The following is a 6619-nucleotide window of genomic DNA, read 5'->3' as shown; positions in this document are numbered from 1 at the left end:
AAACACTAGGCTTAGGACTATGTGGTCAGCCGAATTCTTGGAAGACATAGTTCCTCAAAGGGGATCCCAGGCTGCTCCAAGAAGAGATCATCAAGCTCTTGCTTCAATTATCTGTATGTAAGCCCAAAATTCAGAGGTGCCCAAGGTGTGCAAAGTCATGAAACCATGAGACTGATTCTGCACACAGAAACAACCAAAAACAAAAGAGAGAGAGAGAGAGAGAGAGAGAGAGAGAAATCTGTTTTGATATTATAAAGTAACTATCAAATATCATAAAATCCTCTCAAAGTCTTCTGTTTTCTACCCTGAGCCTCATTTCATTAAAATGTCCCAAACCACCTTGTGGAAATGTATTACATGTCAACAAAGGCACAAACAGTAACCAGAGGAGACAAAGAAAAATCGAGCTCAGACTTACAGGTTTATATATAGAGTGGCCAGACATTCTTTTCCTTCTTCTACCCTTTGCACTCGCATTCTCTAGATCAAATGTCTAATTGCTATGCTGGATGCTCAAGTGCCCCTGCATACAATATATCACCTCCTGTCGAATCCCACATTGTCCCCCCGCCCCACCACCAATTTTTGGTAGGCTTCCCACCCTCTAGGACTAGCGTGGTGGTGGGTTTTGCTTTCATTCCTCGGCTACATACACTAAATTCCATCCAGAGCACTTATTCGCCTGGCTTGTCTGGCATCTTTCCACGTGCGTCTGCATTCCTGTGAGGGTAACATCTTCGTCCCCTTCCATTTCCCCTCTTTTCCATTTCCTATGATTTTCTCTGTTTCTGTTCTTGGGCCAACCCTCCCTGCAGCTACATGTGTTTTCAAATCTGCCCTGTATTTTTAAATTATCCTGGTATTCTTAGCCTTTGGGCTTTCAGGACTCATTCAAACTCTCTCATCTTTCTTCTGCCGCCTGTCCAATTATTTCTGGGTCTCATTTTGCATGGTCTACCCGTAACTTCTTTTCAAGTAAAATTTACTTTCTAAACAGTGAAGTGCTTTACCAGAATCAATGGCTTCTGCAACCTGTCCTTGAAACACAAATTGAAAGTCTTCACGATGGCTGAGGCACCCATCCATTTGCTTCCAGTCTGGCTGCTCCAGAGTTCTAGCATCTCCTTTGGGTGTTAGTGATACGGAGCACATTACCCTATTGGAAAAACGTTCCCAAGAATGGGAAACTCATGAGAAGAGTGAGGCTGTACCATTGGCGAGTTACCGCGTCTCTTCTCCTAGTCTCTAGTGCTGCTTGCCTTCCCCACAATCTAAGCATCCTTCCCAGAAGGAATTTCTGATCCTTGCACAGGCACATACACAGAACACTCAGATTCACACTGGGAGCCTGTTAGTAAAAATTAACCAATAATTATACCACTATCCTTGTGATCCTCGTTGTCTTGATATTGGTCCCGATGCTCAATAGTCAGATGTGTGAATTCAGTTGTGTAGGATTCATCCCCCTTCTCTCTGTTGTGAGCTGACACCGCTGGATGAAAGCCCTCACTGAGTAGGGACAGTCTTGGCATCTCGATGAGTACAGTATAAGATCATATTTAACACCCATTTAGTTTTAGTTCAAAACACAAATTTTAAATGCCACAGAAAGCAGATTTATGGATCATTCTGCCTAATGCTCTGCTTATGATAACAACACTACAGACATATGCTAAGATATTCCTACCTCAAAAAAAAAAGGACTATAATATAAGAACATTCATCAGATGCCAATTTGAACCCATGCGTCAACTTCCTTTCTTTCCTATATTCCCACTGAAATAGCCAAAGAAAATTAAAAGGAGGGAGAAGACATCTATGTCAACCCTGGAAAAAATAAAATTTTTTGAGAAAAAAATTGGTGTGACCTTTCTTACTAGGAAAATATAAATAACAAAATTGACTCAAGAAGAGATAAGAAATATAAATAAGCTAATGCCATCAAAGATAATAAAAATACCATTGAGGAACTGTCAAATCATAAAGGACATTTGCCCTGGAAGATTTTGCAAACCTTCAAGGGACAAGAAATTCTAATGCTTTTTAATCTGTTAAAGAGACTAGAAAAAAGATCAAAATTTTCCAATTCAATTTTAAAAACCAACTAGCATAACCCTGGCACTAAAGATCTGGCAAACACAGCCCAGAAATCCATAGACCAACATCACTTAGAAATGCTCATCCAAACATTTTAAGAAATATTAGCAAATCAAATCAGCAACATATTTTAAAAATAATAAGCAATAACTGTGATAGAGGAATAGCAAAGAATTTGGAGTCATCCTTAATCTATTAGGAAGTGGAGCTTAATTCCCTTCCATTTGAATCAGGGCTGATCTTAGCAACTTATTGGCCAACAAAACCCAAGAACTTCTGTAGTTAGGTCATAAGGAGTCTTGAAGCTTCCCCATCTATTGAAAAGGCAAATTGCATAACAATAAATGTAGTTTGAGTCCTCTTGGGTAAATTATTTTTTTAAAACTGGATTTTCTTTAATAATAAATTTATTTTTTATTGGTGTTCAATTTGCCAACATACAGAATAACACCCAGTGCTCTTGGGTAAATTAAATAAACAAACAAAGTATGGAAGCTACTTACCAAAATATCAATAGTTATTATAAGAGATTATACGGGTTTAATTTTAAAAAATTTTGCATATGTGATTTTTCTAATTTTTCTCCAATAGATATATGTCATTTTTGTGATTTAAAACAGTGTGGGCATATTTCTTAAATGTACCCACTGTAGACCATACACCCTTGAGTTTATCTCAGCCCTTCTTGAATACTATCATACTGTGACCTAAATACTTCTTAAAATAATTTCATGATTTTACTGTAAATGAGTAAAACTTTAACACTTTCATCTTTAAACTATCATTAGTATAGGTTTCTGATTCTTATTTTTCTGAGTTGTTATTCACCTGATTCTTTCCCTTCACGACACTGCACATCTCATTCCACTTTCATCTTCCCAGATTGCAAACATTAAGTAGCCAGCTCATCCTCATAAAGCAGCCTTCATTTGCCCCATCTCTGTTTTTACTGCAGCATTAAAATGACCACATGGCCAGAAATTAGCAGTTTAAGGACAGTCTCTGACTTATGATGATTCAGCTCACAATTTTCAACTTTATGATGGTGTGAAAGCCATACACATTCAGTAGAAGCTGTACTTCCAATTTTGAATTTTGATCTTTTCCTGGGCTAGGAGTACTTGGTATAATCCTCTCTCTTCATGAAGCTAGGCAGACAGCAAGCCACAGCTCCCAGTCAGCTCCCAGTCAGCCACACGAGCACAAGGGTAAACAAGCCATGCACTGACAACTGTTCTGTTTCTCACATTCAGTACAGTATTCAATACATTACATGAGATTCAACACTTTCTTATAAAATAGGCTTTGTGTTGGATGATTTGCCCAACTGTAGGCTAATGTAAGTGTTCCGAGCACATTTAAGGCAGACAGGTTAAGCTATGATGTTGGGTAGGTCGGGTGTATTAAATGCATTTCCACTTAGGATATTTTCAACTTTCAATAAGTTTGTCAGGATGTAACCCCATGTAAGTCAAGGAAGATCTGCACTCCCAATTTAATGTTCCCTGACTTGCACTATATAAGAATAATTCCCCCCCAAATGTAAAATATCATCCATAATATCATTTATAAGGATATTTATTGAGCCAAATATGTTTATAGATTACTTCTGCACTACCCACTGGGAAAGCAAAATCTTTCTTTAGGGTCAATTTCAGTGACAACATCTATAACACTATAGCTTTTTACCTCCCAAATAGACATAGATATCTCTAGACTGCACAGATGGATCTGTATCTAAATTCACAAGGAAGGCCTTTTGTGAATCAATAAGTGCTATCCTAATGTCATTTTTCTTGCTGTCAAAATGCCAGAGTAAAGGGAAAAGGGTCCAAACTCAGCCTGTGTAAATTGTTAGTTTTAGGCTCTTCCCAAATTACCTGGGGGCCAAGGGAGGGATGCGAGTGTGCATGCATGCGTACACATACACACACACACACACACACACACACACACACACACACAAGGTCTGAAATGGTCTCATCAATGTGCAAAGCCACCAGGAAGAAACAGTCTACGGTTTGATTTTGGATAAAAGAGCCTGGGAGTGGGGAGGGAACAGGGCAAGACAACGCAGTAGACAAGCAGAAAGAGAGCTGAAGGAAGATGTCAAAGGACACAACTCAGCTGCTCATCATACAACTCAACTGCTCATCAAGCAGAAGAAGGTGAGGCTGGTTGCACAGCTGCAGGCCACTCTTGTCGGCATGAGATTGCTCACACAGGCCAATGATAAGTGTGCTCTTCCACGTGCACCATCTAACGTCACACCGAAGAATACTGATGCCTCACTTCACCTTCATTTCTTCTCACCTGATTTGCCACAGCCTTCCAACACAGTTCCATTTCTCTCCACTTCATCTTACACATGACTGTATGAGTGATTATGTTTAAACAAAACAAAACAATAAAAAAGGCATATTTTGGTCCCTATTGCTTCCTTGGCAAGCCTCTCTGAATAGAGCACAAATCCCATCATGTAGCATATGAGGTCCTTCCAAAGCAGGCCCATCGTCCCCTCCAAGACTCACATTATTATCCCACCTCCCAAGTTCTTCTCTCCTCGAAGAACCCTCCCCTTGTCTTCACTGACCATCCTTCTTATATAGAGTATTTGGCTTCCCACCTGCACTTGCCCAAATACCACCCACCCTTCTTTAACACCATTTCCTCACTTGGGACTAAATAATTAACTTGGTCCTCTTTCCCTTTCTATTCCCAAAGTACTTTAAGTGAACCTCAGTAAGTCTATTTTAGCACAATAATAAGAACAATAAGCACTCAAAACAAAACCAAACAAAACAAAACAAAAAAAACAATGGCACTCAGGCCATTCACTCTACACTGGGTACCGAGCTGAGTACTGAGATCCTTAGGTGGTGGGAAAGAGAAACTTGCTGGAACCAAGAAAAGGGAGCTTTATTATAACACATCAAGAAATTCAAGGCAAGATATATAATCAGACTTCTAGAGGGACTGGAAAGAGATCAGAAGTCAGGGAAGTGCTTGCACCTTCACTCATTCACACTCTCTCATTCCCTGTCTTTATCTCTCTATCTTTCTATCATCTCCATCCCTCTCAATCTCTCCTGCACCCTCATTTAGCAATGCTTCTTCCTGGTCGCTGGGGCCTACAGTGAAGAGTTATGAAGATCTTCTTTCCCCACCCTCTGCTAGCCACTAGAGAACTATTTAAATGACTCCGTTCTTTTTCAGGGTTGAGCAAATATTATTTTTGCATGCAGTTCATTATGTACAAAAAAGTGATTTTTCTGAAAAAGAGCAAAAGTAGATTGTTTGTATTAGGTAAACATACCCTAATTAATCAAGTGTAAGATTCCATTGATTGTGAGATTCACCTTCATTTTTTTCTGTATCATCAAGAAAAGAAAAAAATGCCACCTTTCATCATTATTAAGAAGCTGTCAGTTTTAAGACATCCTTATTTTTAGAGATGTTAAGATGTAAAACAATGATTCTTGATGAAATGTTATCAAGAGAATGAAGTATAAGCTACCTTAGTATAGCACCTACAATCTCACATGGAGAAGTTGTTTATGCCATCTTCTGGGGAAAAGCCCAAGATGACCAGTTTACCACTACATAGGCCCCCATAGCTGGAGCTCATACCAGAAACTGTCAGAAACCACATTAACTCCTCTTAAAGATGACATCAATGACAGTAAATCAGCAATGAAAAGCCTTTTGGGTTCAGGTCATATAGACTCCCCAGATAAGACCTGCAAAGAGCTTGTCACAGGTTTCTGACCCTGGAGCAGAAGAAAGATTCCTCACTGTCTTCTCCTGGATCCCTGAAGCAACTCGGCCCAAGTCCAAATGTTCAGGCGAAGGGTAACCCTCAACCTCACCCCCAATCTAAACACTTTTTCTCCCCTCCAATCTCCCTCCCCCCGGGGTGATCCATGTCAGGGATCTGAACAGTGGTGGCCATTGCCCATTTCTGCCTCAGCTCCCTGCTTCTATACCACAGCCTGAAAGTGGGCTCTTGTAAGGCCAATCATCGAACTGATGACTGGGCAGATGGCATCTGGAACTCTCTCCTTAAAGTGGCTTTACTGTCATTCATTTCTGCTTCTAAGATCCATCCCCATTGTTGTATGTACCTGCAATTCACTCATACTCACTCCTGCATACTGCTGTGCCACATGAAGGCACCACGATGTCTGCACCTCGCCTCCCGTAAATCATTTCTTTGAGTTCATTTCTTTCTTTGTTTTTTTCTGTTAAGAACAGAGGTTCTATAAGCCCTTATACATGCCTGCTGGAACACACATGCAAATGTTTTTCTAGAGTATGTACCCAGAAGTGAAATTGCAGGGTCTTCAACTACAGTCACTTTCAGCTTCACAAGATAATGCCAGGGATTGTTCCGACTGACATCCTAATAGGAGTTACACAAGCTCCTGGAATTATCAGACTTGAGACTGTCAGGCTTTCTAATTTTTGCCTATCAAGCAGAACGAAGGAAATGACATATGGTATATCATCACTTTTATAAAGT

The sequence above is a fragment of the Vulpes vulpes genome, chromosome 2 (assembly GCF_048418805.1).
Source record: "Vulpes vulpes isolate BD-2025 chromosome 2, VulVul3, whole genome shotgun sequence".
NCBI lineage: Eukaryota > Metazoa > Chordata > Mammalia > Carnivora > Canidae > Vulpes > Vulpes vulpes.
The sequence above is the reverse complement of the archived record's forward strand: the minus strand, read 5'-3'. Positions refer to the sequence as shown.